Consider the following 15,035-nt stretch of genomic DNA (forward strand, 5'->3'; position numbering starts at 1 on the left):
CAGGCTGCTCTTGAACTCCTGACCTTGTGATCCACCCGCCTTGGCCTCCCAAAGTGCTGGGATTACAGGCATGAACCACTGTGCCCGGCCAACTACTTTGATTTTAATACCAGATAACATTAAGAAAAATCTTTTGAAAACAATGTGTCATATGCTTTGACCCAGAAATTCCACCTTTAGATATTTTTCCTTAGAAATTAATGGTTAATTTGAAGATTTAGTCACAAGGATGTTTATCACAACTTTACACATTATAGGGGAAAATTAGAAATAACCTAGATATACTTCAACAAGGGACTTAATAAATGATGGTATTCATGTGCTACAAAATAATATGCAACAATTAAAATTAGATAAATCTATTCATACTGACATGGCAAGATATTCAGGATATATTGCTAAATGAAAAAAAAGGCAGGCCAGGTGCAGTGGCTTACGCCTATAATCCTAACGCTTTAGGGGGCTGAGGTGGGCAAATTGCTGGGCTCAGGTGTTCGAGACCAGCCTGAGCAACATGGTGAAACCTTATCTCTACAAAAAATATAAAAATTAGCCAGGTTTGGTGGTGCATGCCTGTAGTCCCAGCTACTTGGAAGGCTGAGGCTGGAAGATTGCTTGAGCCTGGGAGGTTGAGGCTGCACTGAACTGTGTTTGCGCCAGTGCACTCCGGCCTTTGTGACAGAGCAAGATTCCATCTTAAGGAAGGAAAAAAAAAAGCAAATTGTGAAACACTAGGTATAATGAAATATTTTAATAAGCAACAATCAAATATGTATGTATATGTATAGAGAAAACTAAAATTATATATACTGCTGTTAGCAGAGGATATGTTTGTGTGGTGGGATGATAGAGTGACTTTCTATTTTCAACATTTTGGTATTATACTGATTACTTTGCAATATTAACAATTTTAACAACGTTTTATTTAGGTTGAAATTTGCTAAGAGAGTAGAAAACAACTGTCCCTCCTCACACATAATTATGTGTGGTGATGGATGTGTTAATTAATTTGATTGTTGTAATCATTTTACAATGTATTCACATATCGAGTCACATTGTACATTTAAATATATACAGTTTTTGTCAAATACTTTATATTTAAGAAAAATTCACAAAATAAGATAGACTATACTATTGGAACTTATTATTTCTAAAAGTATTTTTCTCTGTATATGAAGAAATAATTGAGTAAACTTTCAATGAATCCATGTCCTCATCTACAAAACTTAGTTTTGCAAGGAATTCTGTCTTACTTACTATATGTGAATAACTTCTTCTTGGCACCATGCCTCCTATGATGTAGCTTAGGACTTGTGTTACCATATATATTATTTTTCAAAGATTTCAAAATAGTTTTTACATGTATATATTCTATATCCTCAATGATATTATAAATTCCTTGGTTATTGCATTTTCTTTCTGTTGTACTATCTTCTATGATGAATAAACATCAAGTGCTTTGCTGGTTGATGGTATAATTCAGGGGCTGCCAAACTACAGCTCATGGATCAAATTTGGTGAACCATTTGTTTTTGTATAGCCCTCCAGCTAAGAATGGTTTTTACATTTTTAGATGACTGAAAAAAATAACATTTTGTAACACATAAAAATTATATGAAATTCAAGTTCCATTGCCCATATACAAAGTCTTATTGGAGTGCAGGTACATTTGTTTACATATTGTCTATGGCTGCTTTCCTGCTCCAACATCAGAGTTTTATCAAAGACTGTAAGTCCCGCAAAGCCAAAAATAATTACTAGTCAGTTTCTTACTAAAAAAGTTTGCCAGCCTGTCTTAACATAAGTGTAAGTAGCATCAGAAAGGTCCCATTAAAAGTGTCCACTATTGTAAACTGCCTTTAGTAGTATATGATAGATTATGTTATTGTTCTCAAGTCCTCTCTGCTTCTGTGTAACAAGATTATACGTCTATAGCCATGTGGATATGACATTGCAGTGTCATCCAGTAGCATTCTACAAAGTATGCATTCCTGCTCCGATGTCTTTAGGCTGGGTCATGATATGCTTTGGCCAGTGGAACATTAACAGATGTGATGTGAGTGAGGCTTTAAATGTGCTTGCAGAGTTTGGCCTAGGTTCCTGAGCTTCTGTTAGCTGCCATGAGGTAGCAGCCATCTGTTCTGGTAACCATTGGTCCTAGAATGAGAGACATGCAGAGCAGACCTGAACTTGAAGCCGAGTCAACCCAGCAGGTGTGCAGATCCATGAGTGAGAAATGAATGTCTGCTGTTGAGAGTCACTACGATTTGGAGGTTATCTGTTATGAAAAAGCTTGACTAATACTGTCGAATTCATCCCTTATTAGTTACGGTGAGATTTGTGTAGCCCTCCTATGCTAATAATATAAAAACTAGAAATCTGATTAGGTTTTGAAAGAAGTGATATAGATTACCACAGCTAACCTGTAAATGTAACATATTTATACTGCTTTATGAGTACAGTCATAAGTTTGAGAAAAGTCTATTTATCTTTTTCACAGAGCTGTTCTAAAGCCTTGAAATCACATTTTCTGTGGATTTATTGTCCAATTGTATAAAAGACACTTGGTTGCTGTTAAAATGGATGAGCTGAACTTCTATGCTTCTCCAATCCTCTACTACTCTTGTCTGATGCATGGGGTGACATGATTTTCTGTATGCATTCTGTTTGTGATTGCTAAGTCTTGAAATGCAAATGTATTTTTGCCTACAAAGTGGGAATCTTTTGTTGATATAAAATTTTGCTGTAGTAACTAATCTAAATCTATACAAGTTTGGTGTTATTTCCCATGGGTATTTAGAATCTGATTATATTAGCGAAGGTGTATAATTTCCTTAAAGCAAGGTTTCTTAACAGTGGCACTACTGACATTTCGGACTAATTACTTGCTGTGGGGAGCTGTCTGTGCATTTTGCAATGTTTAGCATCCCTGGCCCCTGCAAGTTAGATGCCAGTAGCACATCCCCAGACCCTACTCTCCTTACCCTGTGCAGTCATGACAATCAAAAATGTCCTCAGCCATTGCCAAATGTTGTCTGGGAGGCAAAAATCATCCCATTTGAGAATGACTGCCTTATGAGGGGAGTTCTAATGCAGTGGTTTTCATAACTAGTTACGCATTATAATAATGTAGTAAGCCTTTTTTTTTTTAAAAAAGTCTTATGTTGAGATAATTTCAAAATTACTGAAAAATTGCAATAACAATACACAGAACTCTCATGTACCAATTGTTAGTATTTGCCAGATGTGCTTTTCATTCTTTCTCTACATATATGCATAAATATTTTACTTTGACTCATTTGGGAATAAGTTGGATACAGGATGCTCTCTTGCCCCTTAATATTCAGTGTTTATTTCCTAAGAACAAGGACATTCTCATACATAATCCCAGTAGGATTAGCAAAAATAGGAAATTTAAGATTACTACAATATTATCTAATCCACAGTTCATATTCAAGCTTTGCCAATTATCTCAAAATGTCCCTTGTGACTACTTCGTCACTGTCCACAATTCAATAAAGGATACACATGGTATTTTATTGTTGTATCTCTTTAGTCTCCTTTAATTTAGAACAGTTTCTTAGCCTTTCATTGTTTTTTATAACCTCAGTATTTTTCAAGTGTACAGGCTAATTATTTTATAGAATGGTTCTTGATTTGAGTTTGTCTGATATTTCCTCATGATTAGATTCACGTTATGCAATTTTAACACAAACATTAGTGAGTAATGCTGTAAACTTCTCAGTGCATCTCCTCAGGAGCCACTTGATGAAGGTAAATCCCTTTATTGGTGCGGTTAATGCTGATCATTTGATTAGGATGTGTATTAGTTTCCTAGGGCTGCCATAACAAATCATCACAAACTGGATCACTTAAAAAAGGTATGAAGTTCTTCTCTCGCTGTCTGGAGGGCAGAAGTCCAAAAATCAAGGTGTCGCTAGACTCTACACCCTCTGGAGGGTCTAGGGGAGAATCCTTTTTGCGTCTCCCAGCTTCTGTGACTGCCAGCATTCCTGTGGCTGCATCACTTCATCACTGCCTCCATCTCTACATGGTCGTCCCCTCCTTCTCTTTGTCCATGTCTTCTCTTCTGTCTCTTATCAGGACATTTGTCATTGATTTAGGGTCCATCCAAGTAATCCCAACTGATCTGATCTCAAGATCCTTAGTTTAATTACATCTGCAAAGATCCCCCCACCACCATTTTTTTTTTTCAAATAAGGTCACATCCCAGGTCCTGGCAATTAACATGTGGACATATCTTTTGGGGGTCACCATTCAAGCTAGTTCCTTTGGTGGCTGCCAGCTTGTTTCACTGTGAAGTTATTATTTTCTCTTTGGCATTAAAAAGTAATTTGTGGGAAGACTATGTAAATATTTTATTCCTCATCACAATTCTCACCCATTAGTTTAAGTATTTATTGATAATTCTAACTCAGCTGGTGATTTTCTAATTTCATCATTCCTTCTAAATTTTTTAGTTAGCATTCTGTTTTAAGAGCTTCTCTCTCTCCCTTCTTTCCTTCCTTCATCCTTTTGTCTTAACAATGTAGACGTATTGATTCTCATTTTATTCGCTGGGTTATAACCTATTATTAGTTTTATTTTCATGATCAAATTTTGCTACACCTGGCCTGCAAGAGTCTGCTTGCTTCTGTTTCCTTTGACATGATATCCATCTTTTTGAGGAATTTTTTACTTTCTGGCACAAAAAAATGTTCTAAGCTCAGGTTTTTCCCACCTCAGCCCTATTTCACTAAGGAGTCACTGGATTCTTTTAGTGGGCAATAGTGGTTTTTTTGTTGTTGTTTGTTTTTTTGTAGACACTGGGTCTCCCTATGTTGCCCAGGCTGGCCTCGAACTCCTGGGCTTAAAGAGTCCTCCTGCATCAGTCTCCCAAAGTGCTGGGATTACAGGTGTGAGCCACCATGCCCATCTTGGCAATGGTATTTAGAAACCAAAATCTTGGTGTCTCAGGAGCTTTTTAGGAAAAAAAAAACGTTTGAGTTCTGCTTTGGGAGATTGCAATACATATATCCTGGGGCAGGGCCCAGAAGAGAGAGAGAGAAAATGTGTGTGGGTGTATGTGTAAAGTTCCAGGTTGTTCTGTTGCATAACATTGTGTGGGAACTACTGCTGTAATGCATTTAAACCATGATTTAGCTTGTGCTAATTTTTTCAGGCACACATTTTTCATCTAAAGGGACAAACAACTGTCTCATATCTTAATTACTGGATACCAGAAAACTAAGCAAGATAAAACCTACAATATCTGAAAGAATTTACTAGGTATCAGATGTCAATGATGGATGTTTAAGATAGAAAATGTGTTGCATAATGTAAAATAATTATTGATTATGAAATCAAGCCAAGCTAGATTCAAGTCTAAATATAATTACAATTTCAATTAAAAGAGAAAGTGGAATTTTTACTTTTAAATTGCATTTCTCTGACTATAATCCCTTTCTCTGTCACTCTCTATCTCACATTATAGAATTCATCACTTTATGGTAAGGGGTGCAGGGAACACGAAGGTTTTCACAATGGAATAGAAAAATAATCTATTTCAATATCTGTGCTTGACTATCTTCAATAATAGATAACTCAGAGAAGGAACAAAATTACTTCAGTGAAGTCAACTGCAATGCTGAATAGCTATATCACATTTTGGTACTGAGCGTGAAAAAGCATTTTTCCCTTATGAAATTTTGGGTTAATCTTTTTTATTTCTTAAAAAAAGGAGCATTCCAAGGTACTAAGATTCATATCTTGGGGAAGAATTTTTTTCTATCTACAGATGATCAGTGAATATACTGAGACTTTGAGTCTGTAACTTTGCCTTAGTAAAAAGGAATATGATATACCTCCTCTTTCAGAAGATAAATTAGAAGAAAATTCCACCATTGCAGTTAGAATTATTATTCTTAGCATTAATAAATAGTAATTGTCATTTTTGAGTATATACCAGGAATTTTAAACATTAACTTTATTTTACCAATAAAGAAACTAAAGTTCAGAGGAATGAAGTAAATTTTCCAAGGTCACAAAGTTAGGAAATGGTTAAGCAGGGACTTTAGCCCAGTAAGGATAGGTTAAGTTATGGTACAGTAACAAACAACTCTCAAATCTCAGCAGCTTATAATAACAAAGGGGTAGCTCACGCTGTATGTGCATTGTTGGTGGGCTTTGGCTCCACTCAATTACAGATTCACTTTAGAACTCAGGCTGACAGTGAAGCCTCTGTCTGTCTGGAGTTGTAGCAGAGGGGAAGGGAAGCACAGAAAACCACACACTGGCTCTGAACCCTTGTATAATACCTGAGAGAGGGAACAAAACTGCTTTAGTGAAGCCAATAGTGCTGCTGAACAACTATGTCACATTTCGTTGTTCAATAGTGGTATTTTGTATTTCAATAGCCAGAGCAAGTTATAGCCAAACCTGATGTCAGTGAGGTAGGGAAGTAGTGTCCTCTGATAGGGAGGGCCAGCCAAATATTTGTGGACAGTAACAGATTGATGTGTGGATGGCATCATTTAACCTGAAGCCCATGTAATAGTTCCTTGGCCTTGGCAATTGATCTACATTGGTCTAAACAGAGGGAAGCAAAGACTGTTGTCTGATGTTGGTGGAAGACTTGATCTTGTTCTTTCTGTAACCAATATGGAGCTGCTGTAGTCATTTTTCTACCACAAGGAAGGAAGTGTGACAAGCGCAGGAAGGCAGTGTCAAGAGCAAGGGAGCCACAGCACTGAGGACCCCGTGAATCTCTGGAACAGTTCACCCTGAAAATGGTCCACACTCTGAACTTTCCAGTGATATAGTTTCATAAATTCTCTTAGGTTTAATCCAGTTTGCATAAAATCTTTAATTACTTGTATTTCTAAGACATAATATTAAAATCGAAGGCCTGGCATAGTTCTGAACTGTCTCGAAAGAGGCACACATGTGTATATGTATAATATGCTTAATTTTGTATGCTAGCCTTTTCACTTAAATGTACATTAAAGTTCTTTTCCAGCATTGTTGTATAACATTTACAAGGATTGTTGGAACAGCTACATAATATTTCAGCAATTGGCCATACTAGAGTTAGATAAAAATTTTTCCTAATTTTGGACATTTAGGTTGCTTCCAGTTTTTCTATTTCATAGATAATAGTGCCTTGCATGTATAAATATATGTATGTGAAGGAAAATTGGAAGGGTATATATAAAAACTGATATGATTTGATGCTTTTGTTCAGCCTCTGTGACCTCTAAACCATAAGGTGATGAAACTCACAGAATGTCTTCGTTCTAGAGACCCACATATGTAACACTGGTATCCTTTATTGTGCTAGGTTAAAAAATGGTATAAACATCTTTATACCACTTTTTGGTATAAACATAATTTTTTTTAGATTAAATAATTCTTATTTGGAATAATATTTGGAATAATTGATTAAAATTGAGAATACTAACTTCTGAATGGAAGCTAGTAGGATGGGGGACTTGCTAACATATTAGTAGTAAGTCAGAAGCAAATGCTTATTGAGATAAGTCAATAAAGAATATAGGCACAAATTATCTTGTGCTGGGATCCTCCAATGGCATACACTGCTCATGCAAATGTTTGGCCATTGTCCTCTGAGGAAGTTACACTGAAGGAGTCCAGCTCTATACTGTCCCTTGAGAGTCAGTTTGGTGTTCTGTATGGGTCAGATGGCCCTGTGGGCCTGGCCTGCTCACTGGCCTCCAAGAGCGCTCTGTCTCTGGTCCAGCATGCCCCAGTAACTTCACAGCTTGAACACTTTCCAGAGAACTCAAGATAGTAGTTCTCTTGCTCACCTGAGATTCGTTTAGATTTTTATCTATTTGTTAGAAATAATTAAAAGGGGCTTAGATGTTGGTATTCGACAATAATGTCCAGGCAGTTCTCCAAGCCTATTTATTTTTCTCAGTCTCTTTTAGGAATTGGAAGACCAGTGGATCCTTGATTGGATGTTGAACTTTGTGGCCCTCCTAATCTTGGTCTAGAGGTACAGGGCTGCAGCTGTAGATCTTGATACCTATTTCTCATCCCAGGTCTCTAAGTCTCAAACATGATTTCTTGACAGTGATATTAGCAGAAGTGTTTAACCTGTGCCCACAGGGGCATTAACAGCAGAGTCAGTTTGTGCAGTGGATCTGATTTCCTAAATCAGGGAATTGTTCCTTGGTAGGGCGTAGGCTGGCTAGGGACAAAGCAGTTATGGGGAGTGGAACCACAGGGGTGTATATTAGTAGCTTTTGAGCAGAGAACAAAAAAATGGGCCTACATTTCAAAAGAAGCCTAGTAAGAAAGAATCTGCTCATAATAAAGTTGGTCAAGTAGAGGCTCACGAGAAGAGGCTATACCATCTCTTCAGAGATAGTGGGAGTAAGGTTGACCTAGAAGTGAGAGGATCTGTAGCATCTGTTCCCAGGAAGTGGGGACAAGGACTGAGGACTGCCAGTGAAAATTAGACCTTGTAAAACAGACCAGACAAAATGCAATTCCTACTTGCATCTCTTCCATGATCGCCGCATAAATGAGCAACTTGTGCAATCACTTTAACTGAAATGACTAATTATTTAACATATATCTTTGGCTAAATTCCATTCAGAGAACACAGAGAAATAATGGCTTATTTTTTATTACAAATTTTAAAATGTTTAAATTTTCAACCAATGGTTTTAGTATTATCTTAGATACTGCCTTAGAGTCTGCTTTTACAGCACTTCTCTTCCAAAAAACTTCCAGTATAATGCCAAGAACATTTATCCCTCATAATTCAAACTTGGAGTTATGCCAAAGCCTGTTATAAATTTTATTTTGATACTTGATTCTGAATATGTAACATAGACCAACATATCCTTATTCATTTTCAACAAATGCCGAACTTTCAAAGCAGCGTTATACAAGTGACTTCTTTAACAAGACTTTAGGGTCCTCAGGCTATCTCAGGTGCACAAAATGGAATCTCCCTGAGGGCAGGGCCAAGCCTGTAGTGTTCAGTGGCTTCTCTTCAAGCTTAGTAAGCCCTATACTGGCTCAATGGATAATACATGCTAATGGATCTCTTCTTATAGCTATATTTACTGAAAAAAAAGGTTAAGGGGAAGTAGAATAATACATTTTATTGGATGAAGGAACTTGAATGAAGTTCCCATTTAGTGAAACATGTGCTTAGCACATAAACAAAGTATATAGCTGTTTAAAAAGAGACAAAAGCCAAAAAGTCTGTAGCATGTTTTCTCTTTTCAGTATTCCCCAATCTACAGTTTATTATTCCATTTTCTTAAGAATTTTTCTCTGCCCTCTATAATTACCCTGAAGGGCCATCACTAAAGGGCAAATCTGGTACTTCTGCTTTCAGAAGTAGCCCTTGGTACCTCATGGACATGAAATTCTCTGGCAGAGGAAACTCTGCAGAAGAATTCAGGAGTGAGGACAGCCTGGGCTGGTTGGGAAGGGGCAGCTAAGAGAACAGGTGCCATGGATGCTGTTCAACAAGAATGGCAACTCAAAGAGCTGTGGACAACCCACAAGGAGGACGACTGGCATGTCCACCTTCCCTATTTTCTGAGGCAGCCATTGCCCTCCCATGTATTCTTGGAATCCGTATCCACATTGCTTGCCCAACAAAATTATTTCACCTCGAACCAAATAAAAGACCCTTAAAATTAACAGACATGTATATCTATACATGTTAACTACTAAGGAATTTCCTTTCTTTTTTCTCTGTTAGAACTGAAAAACCCCAAACAATAGGATATTTTTAACCCCACCATGTAACTGCAGTTACTAATGGCAGAAACAATGCTCACATAAATGCTGTAAGACTTAGCAATTCCTTGAAGAATCTGATTCATAAGGGAAAAGTGCTCTTCAGCTATTTTAAGCACTTAGGTGCATGTTTTCTGAGTGAGTCTCCTGTCATAGCAAATGATTTACCGCAGAAAAGCAGGGAAATGTCTTAAGTCAGAGGTGCTTTTCCTTACCCTTTATTTGGGAATCTTTCCTTGACTTTTAGAATTAAGCTTTTTGACTCAGACAGCTATCATGAAAAATTTCATTCAATGAATAACAATTCTGTGGCAGTTAAAAAATTTCTAAAGTGCCAGGTTTAATAGATGTTCAGATGCTACGGTTTAGCACCTAAGGTTCTGAAAGCATACCAGAATACCAGATAGTGTGACATTCATGTGACAATGAATGAGAAAATGAACCTGTGGGTTTGTATAAATATATACAGAAAATTCAGATTGAGAGAATCCAGACCAGTCTGAAATTTAAGGTTCATCTGGATTACCCTAGTTTTTTTTTTTTTTTTTTTTTTTTTTGAGACGGAGTCTCACTCTGTCCCCCAGGCTGGAGTGCAATGGCGCTATCTTGGCTCACTGCAGCCTCCGCCTCCTGGGTTCAGGCAATTCTCCTGCCTCAGCCTCCTGAGTAGCTGGGACTACGGGCACCCGCCACTACACCTGGCTAATTTTTTGTATTTTTAGTAGAGACGGGGTTTCACCGTGTTATCTAGGATGGGATCACCCTAATTTTAATCACATTACGGCTAATCTGATCCCACATGGAGTTACAAACTACATATTCCAAAAAAGTCAACCAAATAACCAATAGCCTGAAAAAAGGTATCCCACATTTAGAAACTGTCTGAAGGGAAAAAAATTAATCCTTTAGGGTAGATGTTTTAGTGGCTCCCCATCAATAAACAATGAAACAATTGGTGAAGTGGGAGATACTGTGTAATGACTTTTGTGTGATTATAAAGTTCTAAAAAGGGTTTCATTTCCTCTATAACACTTGAATTTATTTTATACACAAAGGTTTTGTATAAAATGGCCATAGACATTCACCAAATCAAAGTGTTAAACTTGGGAAAACATATTAACTTTTAAAAAAAGAGAAGCACAAGGAAAGAAAATACATACCTGAAATCACTTATCCAAAACCCTCAGGGTCCAGAAGTGTTTTGTAATTTAAGACTTTTTGAATCTTGGAGTGATAATGAGATAAATTATACCAAATTGTACGTAAGATACCCACTGGGGTCTCGGGCAGCACCCTGTAATGAAACAAATTGATATTGCTTCAGTGAAACGTGTAAACATTCACACTGATTGTGATCAATGGAGATTAAAAATAGCCTCAAGTCAGTTGAGGACAAGTTTTGTTGCCAAATGAGTTTACATCAGGTCAGGTTTTGATGCCAAATGAGTTATGAAAAGTCTTTCATTTATCAAATCTCTTTGGACTTCCAAATAGGTAGAAAAGGGATTGTCAACCTATACTGCCTTATGCAATGGCTAACATACTTTTCCCTCTGCTCATTAAATACAGCTGAAAATATGCACTGTTCAAAAAAGGAAATAGATGAATTAAGAAGTGTCAGAGCTACAAGAAGTTAGCAAAGAAAAACAGAAATATTTGGGAACATCTGCCTTTCAACAGAATATTTTTACTGTTTCTAGTAAAAACAATAAGCTGAATGGATGGAAAAACTGACCTGAGATATAGTGTGATGGTGCACTGTTGGCACAAATATGGGCAATTAGGAAAAAACTTCACACAATAGTGGAACAAGAATGTAAAGTGGGGAATAATGTTCTATATACGGGCTGTCTAGCAACAACAGGTATTTTTTAAAGAAAGACTTCAGGCCTGGCACAGTGGTTCACGCCTGTAATCCCAGCACTTTGGGAGGTGGAGGTGGGTGGATCACTTGAGGTGAGGAGTTCGAGACCAGCCTGGGTAACATGGTAAAACCCTGTCTCTACTAAAAATACAAAAATTAGCCGGGTGTGGTGGCAGACATCCGTAATCCCAACTACTTGGGAGGCTGAGGCATGAGAATCACTTGAACCCGGGAGGTGGAGGTTGCAGTGAGCCAAGATTGAGCCACTGCACTCCAGCCTGGGTGACAGAGCAAGACTCCCTCTCCAAAAAAAAAAAAAAAAAAAAAAAAAAAAAAAAAGAAAGAAATACCTTAAAGGAATTAAATTTAACAGAGTTTGGGCAAAGAACAATTCATGAACCAGGCAACACTCAGAGCCAGAAGAGCTAGGAAGAGTCCACCCAAAAGAGTGAGCAGCAAGCTTTTATAATCTGGACACAGAAGCAAAGTAGAGCAATCACCTGATTGGCTACAGCTAGGTGTCTGCCTTATCAGGGCTTGGCTCAATGAGCTGGCTGGCTATGAGTGGCTGAAACTTGGCTGTCGATTATACTTCTAAGTTAAGTTTCAGCTTGTTTACATATTAAGCTAGGTTGCAGTTTGTTATATAGGAATGCAAAGTATGGACACAACTTCAAGCTAATGCCTCAAGCTTATTTAACAGTATTATCATGTGACAGACACAGCTGTGGAGAGGCAAAGAGTAAGGGATTTGGCATCAGTTAAACTGAGGTAAGCCTCAGCTTCCCCATCTGTGAAGTGGGGAAAGTTACAGGTTGTTGGAGGCACAAATAAAACCTGTAAAACACTTAACATAGTGTTTGGTATATGGTTAGCAGTGGAAAAAAGAAAGAAAGCAGAAACATTTACAGTCGGTAAAGGTAGAAATATCTCATTCATCCAGTATGGTTAGTTGACATCAGTGATGTCACTGGATTACACAGAAATGGTCAATATTCTCAACTAGCACTATGCCTCTGATGAGGCCACTCTTATGAGAAAAATATATTTGAGTGATGTCTCTTGAATAGAAATCTTGCTTCAGTTATATCTTAAAATAACATCAAAGTGACTATAGTAAATAATAAGGTAATTGTACATTTTAAAATAACTAAAAGTCTAATTGGATGGTTTGTAACACAAAGGATAAACACTTGAGAGGGTGGATACCTCATTCTCCATGGTGTGATTATTACGCACTGCATGCCTGCATCAAAACATCTCATGTACCCCATAAATATGTATACCTAGTATGTACCCATAAACATTTAATTTTTTTAAAAAAGAATAACTTTTTTGGTCATTGTTGTTAAGATAACTAACTTCCCCATTCTGGCCCACTGCCCTAAACTTTCCACTTTGTTTTGTGTGATACTGGGTTTTGTATCAACCAGTGTAGAAGCCTCCAGAATTTGGCTACATCTGGGTTCAGAAAACTATTTTCTTCTCCAGTTTTCTGAATTAATCTTATTTCTTGGTTGTCATATCTCATAACTCACATCCTTCTATGTAGTGAATTTTGGGCTTTCTCTTTCCCTTTCATCATAAAGCTACATACCTGAAAGACAGCGAGCCATTCCCTTTTATCACTTTTCCTCAATTTTCACTATAAAACTAATTCATACACTTGGTTGAATTTTTTTTTTTTAAAGAACATAGATGTGTCTGTGAGCACACACGTGTATGTGTGAAGTAAACAAGTAAAAGGAAAAAAATCTATCATGAACTTCCACAGTTTCATTACCTCAACTCCACTTTCCAAAGATAATTGATGTTAACCATTAGGCCTGTGATCTTCCAAACAACTTTTTAGGTATATCCATAACCATTGACATTCTATGTGTTAGGGAGAAATTTATTGTTGAAGATTTAGCAAAAATAAAGTAATTATATACACACTGTTCTGCAGCTTGGTTTTTTTCATCTTTAACAATGTACTATGGACATCTCATATTGTTACAAATATAACTTTCCTATTTTTGTAGTAAGTTGTGTTCTTTAAGCATAATTGTGTATAGTCATTAATTTATTCATTTACTTAAGTAATAGCTGTTGATCATCAAAATGAGGAAAATATATGCTAGTTGCTGTGGAAAATACAAAGTTGTAAGAGACATAGTTTTTGCCTATTGGATTCTTATTATAATCTGGAAAAATAAAAAAGACAGGAAAATATATAACAATGATATTAAGTAGTATAAGTCAGAAGAAAGTAAATTAACTTTTAAAAAGCTGACCAGGAAGGCTTTTTAGGAGATTTGGATTTGTACTGAGATGAGAAAGATTGATTGGATTTCAACAAATGTAAAAGAGGTTAAAAAAAAATCGCATTAGCGAAATCTTCAAGGGAAGAAAAAATAGGACATGTTTAAAGGAAGGTCACCTCATTTTGTCAAATCCAAATGTACTGATTGTAAAACATCTTGATTTCAGAGATATTAAAAAGTGGGGGGGAGAAATGTTCAAGTTAAATGAAGAAAATATAGTATTTGGTCAGTTTGATTGGAGTGGCAGATTTCCAGAAGGTAGAACCAGTAGGTAAATCTGGAACAGTAAGTAGAGCCAGATAATGGGGAATCTTGAATGCCAGGGTATATCTGATATTTGCTGTTTTTATTCTTTTCCCAGATATTTCTTTTTTATTAAAAGCTGTTAGAAATTAGGATGAGACCAGATAACCTAACCTTAAAAAATAAGCCGGCCGGGCATGGGGGCTCACGCCTGTAATCCCAGCACTTTGGGAGGCCAAGGCAGGTGAATCGCTTAAGGTCAGGAGTTTGAGACCAGCCTGGCCAACATGGTGAAACCCTGTCTCTACTAAAAATAGAAAAATTAGCCATGAGTGGTGATGTGCATCTGTAATCCCAGACACTTGGGAGGCTGAGGCAGGAGAATCCCCTTGAACCCGGGAGGCAGATGTTGCAGTGAGCTGAGACCATGCCATTGCACTCCAGCCTGGGTGACAGAGCAAGACTCCATTTCAAAAAAAAAGAAAAGTCTATATTCTAGAGTTCTTATTCAAATGATGTCTTTAAAACTATTGGTACATTGTGGCAGGCTCTTCCATTAGCTGTTTCTTTCATAAAGAAGTTAATATTTTAAAAATTAATTTACTCATGTGTTATTTCATGTGCCCAGTATTATGCTAGGCGCCAGGGTATCAATAGCGAGCAGCACACATTCTTAGTTCCCAGTGCTCATTGCCTGGTTGACAGACTTTCCAGCACCTTCTCCTCACTTCCCAGACATCATCAGCGTCAAACATTGCCTGCCTATCAACCATTTAATAAAAAACATGACCTAGACGTCACCTTCTGCTGCTTCAGCCTTGTTCCTGGTTTGTGGT

Source organism: Symphalangus syndactylus, chromosome 8 (genome assembly GCF_028878055.3).
Source record: "Symphalangus syndactylus isolate Jambi chromosome 8, NHGRI_mSymSyn1-v2.1_pri, whole genome shotgun sequence".
Lineage (NCBI taxonomy): Eukaryota > Metazoa > Chordata > Mammalia > Primates > Hylobatidae > Symphalangus > Symphalangus syndactylus.